This window comes from Lacerta agilis, chromosome 6 (genome assembly GCF_009819535.1).
Source record: "Lacerta agilis isolate rLacAgi1 chromosome 6, rLacAgi1.pri, whole genome shotgun sequence".
Taxonomy (NCBI): Eukaryota; Metazoa; Chordata; class Lepidosauria; order Squamata; family Lacertidae; genus Lacerta; species Lacerta agilis.
Window position 1 is genome coordinate 93,069,158 of NC_046317.1, and position 12,242 is coordinate 93,081,399.

Sequence of the window (12,242 nt, forward strand, 5' to 3'; positions counted from 1 at the left end):
ACTCCCCAGGACTGGGGTGCGTGAGTGAGCCCCCCCCCCCGTGCCGTGGCTGCAGCAGGCTCCCTCCGCACCACGCCCCTTGCACACCCCACCTGGGCAGCATTTGCATACATCCCACCACTGCATGGAAGCTGTGGCCCTTTCCCTTCCCGGTTACACCGCCCCTGAACATGCTGCTTTCCTAGGTCTGGTGAGAGACTTTGCTGGAATCTCACAATCCTTTGACGGCTCAGGGCATTTGCCCTTGTTGTGGGGAAGAGAGGCGCTCGACCGACCGACCCCCGCCTCCCCCCCCCCCCCGCCAAGGAAAGGAAGGTGTGCATCACCTACCTGATCAGTGGATCCACAGTGGCTTCCACGTACTCCGCAGAGCAGCTGTTGACGGTCAGCCCCGAAGGTACCACCTTCAGCCCGATGGTAGCACAAAATCCGATGCGCACTGTGGCCGGTACAACCCTATGCAGAGAGGAGAGGAATGTCGTCTGCTATCCATCCCTGATTCGAGGGGCGAGGCCTAAACGAGGGCTGGGGGGCCAAGGGCCTGGCAGCTGATGATGCAGCACAATGGCCGCCCCCACCCCAGACGAGGAACGGCTCAGTGGCCCAGCCCTGAACACAAATGGTCCCAGGTTCAAATCATAGCATCTTCAGATAAGACTGGAGAGCCACTGCCAGCAATGTGGCAGAATCAGATTTAGGGCATTGCCGGCGGTTCCTCCGCGCAGGGTGCCTAGCCAAGGGGGCACAGAATTGTGCAGATTGTAATGGGGAAGATCCATCTGGGGCAGCCAAATTTGGGGCTTGCACAGGGGCGCCATATTACAAAAGTTTACCTACGTACCCACCCCCCCTGAAAATTTAAGGGTTTAATTTGAGTCAAGAGTGCAGAACTACCCAAGTCCGTTAAACACACAAGCCAATATTTGCTGCCTTTTAAAGTGCTCAAGGAAATGGAATCTGTAAAATGTAGCCACTAATTTTTGTTGTTGTTGTTGTTCAGTCGTTCAGTCATGTCCAACTCTTCGTGACCCCATGGACCAGAGCACGCCACTAATTTTACTCTTTGGTTTAATTTGCATGCAAAAGCCTGGAAAATGTCATTAGAAATACTCATCTAGACAATGATGAGAAACGTCAAACATTTAGGGCATTGCCGGTGGTTCCTCCATGCAGGGTGCCTAGCCAAGCGGGCACAAAATTGTGCAGATCTGTAATGGGGAAGATCCATTTGGGGCAGCCAAATTTGGGGCTTTCACAGGGCGCCATATTGGAGGAATCAAATAAATCAAATGGGATTTACTTGCCCCAGCGTCCCTGGCCCCAAATGGGACAGTCAGTGTTTGTTTAAAACATCCCTTCACCCATACCGACCCCACTCCTGTGATGGGCGAATTGTTGCAAAAGACAGGAGTTTACGAGAAAGGAATAAGGAAGCGAGGTTATCTTGAGAGGGGGGCCCATCTTGAAAGTTGCTTGTAAATCATGTTCCCCAGGGGAGGAACCGGTGCGGTGGGATTCTTGTGATCTTGCTTGCTCGCAAAAGAATTATAATCTTGCTCTGGACATGCTCATATACCATGCAACAATATTACAAAGATTACCTCCCCCCCTTGAAAATTTAAGGGTTTAATTTGAGTCAAGAGTGCAGAACTATCCAAGCCAATATTTGCAGCCTATTAAAGTGCTCAAGGAGATGGAATCTGTAAAATATAGCCACTAATTTTACTCTTCGGAACGGTGAAATAACCATTAGCTAGTGCTACAAAACCACTAGAAAGAATAGAAGAAAGGTTTCAAATTAAATAAGAAAAAAACAAAAATATTAGTGAAAAATATGAACCGAGATTCGATCGATACATTACAGAATCAGAGTGGAATAGAGGTTGTTAAAAAAGTTAAATATCTAGGAATCTGGTTAACTTTGAAAAATATAAATTTATTTAAAGACAATTACACACCGGTATGGAATGGTATTAAAAGGGACTTAGAAGTGTGGGGAAGAATGAAGCTATCCTTAATGGGTAGGATTTCAGTTATTAAAATGAGTGTCCTACCAAAAATGTTGTTTTTATTTCAATCAGTCCCGATAATTAACGGAGTTGGTATCTTTAGAGAGTGGCAAAAAGCAATTTCAGGATTTATCTGGCAAGGGACGAAGCCAAGAATTAAATTTAAACTGTTAACAGATATAAAAGAAAGAGGAGGCTTCTCCCTACCAGATTTGAAATTGTACTATGAAGCATCATGCCTTTGTTGGTTAAGGGACTGGATATTGTTGGAGAATACAGATCTTTTACATCTAGAAGGATTTGACAACAGATTCGGATGGCACACATATCTATGGTATGGCATAGTAAAAGTTCATAAAGGATTTGGAAACCACATATTTTGAAAGTCATTGTATGAGGTGTGGGATAGATATGAAGATCTATTAGAATGTAAGACACCCTGGTGGCTCTCGCCGCTTGAGGCAATGAGTGTAAAAAAGACAAATATGAGTAAAAATTGGGCCACCTCCGAAAAATTAGTAATAGAGATGGAGAACCAATGGAAGCTAAAACCATATGAAGATTTAAAATGTATGGTGAATGATTGGTTGCATTATTGTCAAGTCAATGAAATGTTTAAAGAAGATAAAAATAAAAATGGATTTGGATATACAAAATCAAGATTTGAATTGGAGTTATTAAATACAGTGGTTCCTCGGGTTACAGACGCTTCAGGTTACAGACTCCGCTAACCCGGAAGTAGTACCTCGGGTTAAGAACTTTACTTCAGGATGAGAACAGAAATTGTGTAGCGGCGGCAGGAGGCCCCATTAGCTAAAGTAGTACCTCAGGTTAAGAACAGTTTCGGGTTAAGAACGGACCTCCAGAACGAATTAAGTTCTTAACCCGAGGTACCACTGTAACAGAGTTAAAATATTATCTAAAATGTATAAAATACTATTGGAATGGCATTTGAAAGATGAGGAAGTTAAATCGGTTATGATTCATTGGACCAAAGATATTGGTCATAATATACAAATAGAGGATTGGGGAAAATTATGGAAAGAGGGAATAAAATTTACTGCTTGCAGTGCATTGAAAGAAAACATTATGAAAATGATGTACAGGTGGTATATACCGTATTTTTCGCTCCATAAGGCGCACCGGACCATAGGGCGCATCTTGTTTTTAGAGGAGGAAACCCAGGGAATTTTCTTTTTCCTGGTTTTCCTCCTCTAAAAGCCCTGTTTTTTTTGAGGATCAGCTAAAAGTTTTGCAGCTTTTTTTGCAAAGGGAAAAGCCCTGGGTTTTTTTAGGATCAGCTAAAAGTTTCACAACTTTTTTGGCAAAGGGAAAAGCCCTGGTTTTTTGAGGATCAGCTAAAGGTTTTGCAGCTTTTTTTGCAAAGGGGGAAAAGCAAAGCTCCTTTTGCAAAGGGGAAAAAGCAAAGAGGAAAAGCCCCCCTTTTATGGGGTTCAACTCACATTTCTGTAGCTTCTAAAGGAAAGGGAGCCTTTTCTACAGTTTCCAGACATAATCTAATCAGCAAGTCACATGTCGCTGGGGAAACAAACAACCTCCCTGGCTGGCCAAAAGGGAGCCGGGACTCTTATCCCTCTCTTGATCTCTTGCTGATCAGCTGCTGAGCGGGGTCCTTTCAACACCCCCTTTTCTCTTTGTAAAATAAAAAGCATGATCCTCTTTTGGCCCCAGGGCAATTCAGCTCCAGGGACCACCATTCGCTCCATAAGACGCACAGATATTTCCCCTTACTTTTCAGGAGGAAAAAAGTGTGTCTTATGGAGCAAAAAAGACGGTAACACCAGTGAAGTTAGCTAAAATGTACAAAACAGATAACAAATGTTGGAAATGTTACAGGTGGGTAGCCGTGTTGGTCTGCCATAGTCGAAACAAAATAGAAAATAGAAAATAGAAAATTCTTTTCAGTAGCACCTTAGAGACCCACTGTGTTTGTTCTTCGTATGAGCTTTCGTGTGCATGTTTGTACTCCAAACAGAAGATAATAAAGGAGGAACTCTCTGTACTGGACAACTCTATTAGGATTCACCCAGCTTGGCAGGAGTTCCACAAGGAAAAGCAAACCATTTACCACTCTCAACTGGAGTTACTGAAAAAACAGAAAAACAAAAAACTTTCTAACCTTTCCAACCTACAGGCTACCTGTGATGGCCTGGGAGTCAGACTCTGATGCTGAACCTGAGGGATCCCAGCCTGCACGGGATTCCCCGCCTCCAGAACCAGCTGAGCCGGGGCCAGGGCTTGAGCCTGAAGGATCCCCACCTGTGCTGGATCCCCAGGTGCAGGCATCAGCAGAGTCTGCTCTGGCTCCTGATGGGAGGGAGGACCCATTGCCTGCAGGTGCTCCACTCCCAGCCTCTGCAGAGGAAGCTGAGGCATCCCCTGGGTCCAGTAACCCACCATCCTCTCCTGAGCTACAGAGGCTCAGGGCAGAGAGGCGAAGGGAGTTAAGTGTCTGCAGGAGGAGTGCTCGCCTCCAGGCCCGGAGGAGAGGCGAGTCTCCGGAGGATCGGGACCGCCCTAAGCATAGGGCCAGATAAAAGCCAGCCAGACCCAGCCCAAGTTGCGTGAGCAACTTAGTTGCAAGCGTGTGCTCAACCTGCAACCTTGTGCCTGAACCTGCCTTGGACCTTGATCTGCTCCCTGCCTCGCTCCCTGCCGGATTGACCTCCTTTGGACCCCTAGACCCAGGACTGGATTTGGACCTCGCTTCATGGACAAACCCTTGGGGCCAGCACAGTTTGCTCACGCCACACCCGCACTCCCCCTTCGCTGGGGTGCGTTCGGGAGGAACTAGTAGCCATGGCTGACCAGGCGGCTGCGCTGGTGGCATTGGCCCAGGAGAACCAGGCCTTGACCCACACCGTGCAGCAGCTAAGCAATGTGGTTACGGCGCTTCAGCAGCGTTTGGATGCCTTACTGGCTCCTGGGGCCGCCGCCCCAGCTCCTGGCAAGTACCCAGTGGCCCTGCCAGAGAAATTTGATGGGTCCCCAGCCAGCTTTCCCATGTTTCTCGCCCAGGCCAAGCTGTATATTCAGGGGCGAGCTCGGGATTTCCCTGACGATCGCACTAAGGTGCACTTCCTGATCAGCTTGCTGAAGGACCAGGCGGCCAAGTGGGCGTTGCCGCTGCTCCGGCAAGACTCCCCCTTGCTGACAGACTATACGGGGTTTTGCAATCATCTGGAAACCACGTTCGCCAACCCTCAGAAGGGGAGTCAAGCCAATCGGGCAATTCGGCGGTTGAAACAGGGCAAGTCCACAGTGGCCACCTATGCCACGGAATTTCGGCTGCTGGCGCAGGACTTGACCTGGAACGACTCTGCCCTGCGGGACCAGTATCTCGAGGGACTTTCAGACGAGATACTGGATCAGCTGGCCACGTTGGATCGCCCTGCCACACTGGATGCCCTCATCCAACGGAGTCTGCAGATAGACGATCGGTTGGAGGACCGTCGCCAGGCCCGGGGCCGCCGACACTCCGGCCTCCCGGCGCCGGTGCTTCCCTGCAGTTCCGTGGCCAGAGCTGAGTCATTGGAGGAGCCGATGCAGCTCGGGGCAGCGCGGCCTCGCCTCTCCCCCTCGGAAAAGACTCAGCGTCGGGAGGGGAACCTGTGTCTCTACTGCGGTGGGAGTGGACACTACGCCCGAACCTGCCCTGAGAAACGCCAGCCGCAGGGAAAACGGCCAACCCCAGTAGCCGATGGCCCAGGCTACCTGGGGTCCCAAGCATCGCATGATGGGCCCTCACCAGTGGAATTGCAACACCTCATGATACCGGTGCGTCTATACCCCCCCGGTGGGCCCTGGATTCTCACCCACGCTCTGGTGGATTCGGGGGCAACCCGCTCCTATATGGACTCTGCCTTCGCCACTCAGCATCAGGTGCCGCTTCAGAACAAGCCGGAACCAGTACAGGTGGAGGCAATTGACGGACGGCTCCTACGCTCGGGCGCTGTTACTCGGGAGACCCAGCCCTTGGTCCTGTGCTACCAGCAGCACCGGGAGGTGCGAACCCTGGACATTGCCACCATGCCCCGGTTTCCCCTGGTGCTTGGGATGGACTGGCTGGAGTCGCACAATGTTCAGATCGACTGGGTCAATCGGACGGTACGCTTCCCAGACCCGGGTTCCCATGCTCAGTCCGAGTTAGTAGCAGCTGCCCCCATGGGTCAGGCTTTGTCAACGCTCCCTGCTGTGTACCAGGACTATTTAGACGTGTTCGAGGAACAGGGAGCAGACAAGCTGCCGCCTCATCGGTCCTTCGACTGCGGCATAGACCTACAGCCTGGGGCGCCCCTGCCTGTGAGCCGCTTATATTCTCTTTCGGAGCCAGAGCGTGAAGCCTTGCAGGACTTCCTTCGCAAGAACCTGGAACGCGGGTTCATTAGGCCCTCTACCTCACCCACTGCCGCTCCTGTACTCTTCGTTAAGAAGAAGTGTGGGGAGCTTCGCCTCTGCCATGACTACCGGGCCCTGAATAAGATCACCATCCCAGACCGGTACCCCTTGCCCCTTATTGCAGAATTGCTGGAGCGGGTGCAGGGGGCGCAGATGTTCACCAAACTGGACCTCCGAGGGGCCTACAACCTGATTCGGATCCGTGCCGGGGACGAGTGGAAGACTGCATTCGGGACCCGGTATGGGCAGTTTGAATACCTGGTTATGCCGTTCGGATTATGCAACGCGCCCGCCGTGTTTCAACGGTACATCAACCACGTGTTCCAGGACTTGCTAGACAAATACGTGGTGGTGTACCTAGATGATATTCTGGTTTATTCCCGTGACCCAGCCCGTCACGAGAGTCATGTTCGGTCCGTGTTGCAGCGCTTGCGGGAGCACCGACTGTACGCCAAGCTCAGCAAGTGCGAGTTCCACCAGCGGTCAGTAGACTTCCTTGGACACCGACTCTCCCCTGACGGGGTGCAGATGGACCCTGGGAAGGTGGCTGCGGTTCGAGAGTGGGCAGCGCCCCGGAACCGCAAGGACTTACAGCGGTTCCTAGGGTTCGCCAACTATTACCGGACCTTCATTGCAGATTATGCTCATCGCACCACCCCATTAACCCGACTGCTGCGCCCCAAGACGCCCTTCTCCTGGGATGAGGAGGCTGAAGTGGCATTTCAGGGGTTGAAAGCCTGTTTCCAGAGGGCGCCGATTTTACAGCATCCTGATCCCTCTCGTCCCTTCGTGGTGGAGACTGATGCCTCCAGTACGGCTCTCGGTGCCATCCTGTCTCAGCAACAAGGACCCGATGCGCCACTGTTACCCTGCGCTTATTACTCCCGGCAGCTCCTTCCGGCGGAGCGTAACTATACCGTGTGGGAGCGGGAACTACTGGCCATCAAGGTGGCCTTTGAGGTCTGGCGCCATCATCTTGAGGGGGCACGACACCCGGTGGAAGTGAGAACGGACCACCGGAATCTGGAGTACCTCCAGACCACCCGCAAGTTGAACCAAAGGCAGATCCGGTGGGCGCTGTTTTTCTCCCGGTTCCAGTTCCGGATCCGCTACATCCCTAGCTCCCAAAACCGGAAAGCGGATGCCCTGTCCCGGAAACCTGAGGACGTCGCAGACACTGTACAGCAGGCAGTACCGACGACTATCTTACCACCAGCCGCATTCCTGGCCACTCAGGAGGCCAAGCCGCTGCAGGCTCGGGTGCGAGAACAGCAACGGGTCGACGCTTGGGCACAGGAACGGCTCCGGGAACTGTCTGACGGGTCATGCCCTCGATATCCGGGGCTGGCCCTGCACCAGGGCCTACTGCTGCACCAGGGTCGTCTATACATCCCACCAGGACCATTGCGGGCTGAGGTTCTCCAGATGTCCCACGATGCCCCAGCAGCAGGGCACTTTGGGCGATACCGGACCACCCATCTGGTAAGCCGGGAGTTCTGGTGGCCCCGCCTGAAGGCTGATGTGGCACGCTATGTTGCTGGTTGCGATGTCTGCCGGAGGGCCAAGGGTCCTACCGGGCGACCCCCCGGTCTGCTCCAGCCATTACCAGTCCCACCGCGTCCCTGGCACACGGTCTCGCTGGACTTTGTGGTGGACTTGCCCCCATCTCGTCACTGTACCTGCCTCCTGGTTTTCACGGACCATTTCACTAAGATGGTGCACTGTGCCCCCTGCCCGTCCATACCCACAGCTAAGGAAACGGCTCAACTGTACTTGCAGCACATCTTCCGCCTGCATGGCCTGCCCGAGCGTGTGGTTTCTGACCGCGGCGTCCAGTTCACATCCCACTTCTGGCGAGCCCTGCACCAGACCCTTGGGACGGAGGTCTGTCTATCTTCGGCCCACCACCCGCAGACCGATGGCCAGACGGAACGGGCAAATGCGGTGCTGGAGCAGTACCTCCGGTGTTACTGCAGTTTCCAGCAGGATGACTGGGTCGATCACTTGCCATTGGCGGAGTTCGCCTACAACAATGCAGTGAACGCCTCCACCCAGCAGACCCCGTTCCAGGCCTCCTACGGCTACCATCCTCGTTTGTTCCCGGACGTGCTGCCAGCTTCCGCGGTCCCCGCAGTGACAGGCTGGCTTCAGGAGCTTCAGTCCCAGCAACAATTATTGATGGAGCAACTGCGCCAGGCCAAGGACGCATACAAGGCCCAGGCTGACCGACATCGTCAGGAGGGGCCAGAACTCCATGTTGGCGATCGGGTGTGGCTCTCTACCCGTCACCTGCATCCTTCTCGGCCCTCACGAAAGCTGGATGCACGGTTTGCCGGCCCATTCACCATCACTGCGCAGGTGTCGCCGGTGGCGTTTCGCCTCCAGTTACCTCCATCGCTCAAGGTTCACCCAGTGTTCCACCGGTCCCTACTTAGTCCAGTCACCCCGCCCGACGAGTTCCACCCAGACAATCCACGACCGCAGCCAGTTTTGGTTGAGGGGGAGCCTGAGTACGAGGTGGAGCGCATTCTCGACTCACGATACCGCAGGGGGAAGCTCCAATACCTCATCGACTGGAAGGGGTATGGGCCTGAGGATCGTTCATGGGAACCAGCGGAAAACGTCCACGCACCTGCCTGCCTCCGTGATTTCCATGCAGCTTACCCCAGCAAGCCTGGTCCGGCCCCTCGGTTGAGGGGGGGGGCCTGGGAGGGGGGATGGTGTGATGGCCTGGGAGTCAGACTCTGATGCTGAACCTGAGGGATCCCAGCCTGCACGGGATTCCCCGCCTCCAGAACCAGCTGAGCCGGGGCCAGGGCTTGAGCCTGAAGGATCCCCACCTGTGCTGGATCCCCAGGTGCAGGCATCAGCAGAGTCTGCTCTGGCTCCTGATGGGAGGGAGGACCCATTGCCTGCAGGTGCTCCACTCCCAGCCTCTGCAGAGGAAGCTGAGGCATCCCCTGGGTCCAGTAACCCACCATCCTCTCCTGAGCTACAGAGGCTCAGGGCAGAGAGGCGAAGGGAGTTAAGTGTCTGCAGGAGGAGTGCTCGCCTCCAGGCCCGGAGGAGAGGCGAGTCTCCGGAGGATCGGGACCGCCCTAAGCATAGGGCCAGATAAAAGCCAGCCAGACCCAGCCCAAGTTGCGTGAGCAACTTAGTTGCAAGCGTGTGCTCAACCTGCAACCTTGTGCCTGAACCTGCCTTGGACCTTGATCTGCTCCCTGCCTCGCTCCCTGCCGGATTGACCTCCTTTGGACCCCTAGACCCAGGACTGGATTTGGACCTCGCTTCATGGACAAACCCTTGGGGCCAGCACACTACCAATCAAAACAACAAGATCAACAATATCGTCAATCTCTCACAGCAAACTCTCAGCCCAGCTGAGGAATCAATCCTTTCACGTGGACTATCATTCTGCCCTGCCAAATCCCCACACATGATTCAGTTCTATGGGGACTTGGAAGCATTTTTCCACCGTTTACGCCTGAAGGAGTACTTCCAACACACACAAGAACAAGACAAAGAACAAACATCTTCACAGCACAACATCTCTCAACCTACTGGGGAACATCCACCACCCTCCAAACACATTAATGAACAGAACATTGACCACCAACCACCACCGAAAAAATGTTACACTAAAAGGGACTCCACATGGACCCCTCCTGATGGACGCAATACCACACTAGATCTGTAAATCGATTGCTTCTGCCGCAGAATCCAAACAGATGTGACCAGAAAACACCACCGCTTACAACAAAATCTAAACCATGCTGAAAGGAGAGCCATAGATAATCTCAGGAACAACCCAGACATTATAATTAAAGAGTAATACCTTCTGAGTAATACCCCTCCCCACTCCCTCACTATATTTAAGGATCTGGTGACTTCTGTTTCAGTGTATCTGAAGAAGTGTGCATGTACACGAAAGCTCATACCAAGAACAAACACAGTTGGTCTCTAAGGTGCTACTGAAAAGAATTTTCTATTTTGTTCCAAATGTTGGAAATGTAAAGAAAAGGAGGGTACTTTTTACCATATGTGGTGGGAATGTAAGAAAGTGAAGGACTTCTGGGAAATGATTTATAATGAATTGAAAAATATGTTGAAATATACATTTGGTAAAAAACCAGAAGCCCTTCCATTGGGTATTGTGGGTACAGAAATACATATGAATGATAAAAAAAATGTTTTTATATGTGATAACTGCAGCAAGGATATTGTTAGCCCAAAGATGGAAGCAAGAAGAAATGCCAACTAAAGAAGGGTGGCAAGAGAAATTGATGAACTATGCTGAGATGGTGAGATTCACTGGGAAAATTCGGAACCAGTAGGACCAGACTTTCCTAAAGGAATGGAAGACGTTTTCAATATATTTGGAAAGCAAATGTAACCAATTGACATCGCTTGTAGGGTTAAAAGAAGTTTTGTAAGGAGTAATATAGAAATTATTGTGAAAAGAATTAAGAATAGGTAATAAGATTTGAATTTATAGCAATAACTGTAGTAACAAAACGCATAATTAGAAAGGATTTTAGAAAACCATCAGTTGAGGCTGAAGGAAGTTTTAGGCTGTGATAGCCAAAGATTTTGAAATGATGTTTAAAAGAATGAAAATATGCTGGAAAATATGTGTAAAAACCAATAAAAATTATTATTATTTATAAAAAACGAGAAACACTGGACAAGAAGGTCAGAAACTGTAAAATGAGGGCAGGGTCATAACTCTGGTATGGTCTGCTCAAACAAGCTATAAAACACATGCACACACAATGTTTTTTGTAATCTTAGGTTTAATTTGCATGCAAAAGACAGGAAAATGTCATTAGAAACACTCACCTAGACAAAGATGAGAAATGTCAAACATTTTTCTATTCCCTTATAGATAGATATTGACATCCTGGGCATCAGTGAACTAAAATGGACGTGAATCGGCGAATTCAGTTCGGATGACCATCATATCTACTACTGTGGGCAAGAATCCCATAAAAGAAATGGAGTGGCCCTCATAGTCAACAAAAGAGTGGCGAAAGCTGTACTGGGATGCAATCTCAAAAATGATAGAATGATCTCGATACGAATCCAAGGCAGACCTTTTAACATCACAGTAATCCAAGTTTATGCACTAACTACCAGTGGTGAAGAAACTGAAATTGACCAATTCTATGAAGACTTACAACACCTTCTAGAAATGACACCAAAGAAGGATGTTCTTCTCATTATAGGGGATTGGAATGCTAAAGTAGGGAGTCAAGAGATAAAAGGAACAACTGGCAAGTTTGGCCTTGGAGATCAAAATGAAGCAGGGCAAAGGCTAATAGAGTTCTGTCAAGAGAACAAGCTGGTCATCACAAACACTCTTTTCCAACAACACAAGAGACGACTCTACACATGGACATCACCAGATGGGCAACATCGAAATCAGATTGATTATATTCTCTGCAGCCAAAGATGGAGAAGCTCTATACACTCAGCAAAAACAAGACCTGGAGCTGACTGTGGCTCAGATCATCAGCTTCTTATAGCAAAATTCCAGCTTAAACTGAAGAAAGTAGGAAAAACCACTGGGCCAGTCAGATACAATCTAAATCAAATCCTTTATGAATACACAGTTGAAGTGAGGAACAGGTTGACCTGGATGAATCCCAAACCGGAATTAAGATTGCCGGAAGAAATATCAACAACCTCAGATATGCTGATGACACAACCTTGATGGCAGAAAGTGAGGAGGAATTAAAGAACCTTTTAATGAGAGTGAAAGAGGAGAGCGCAAAATATGGTCTGAAGCTCAACATAAAAAAAAACTAAGATCAT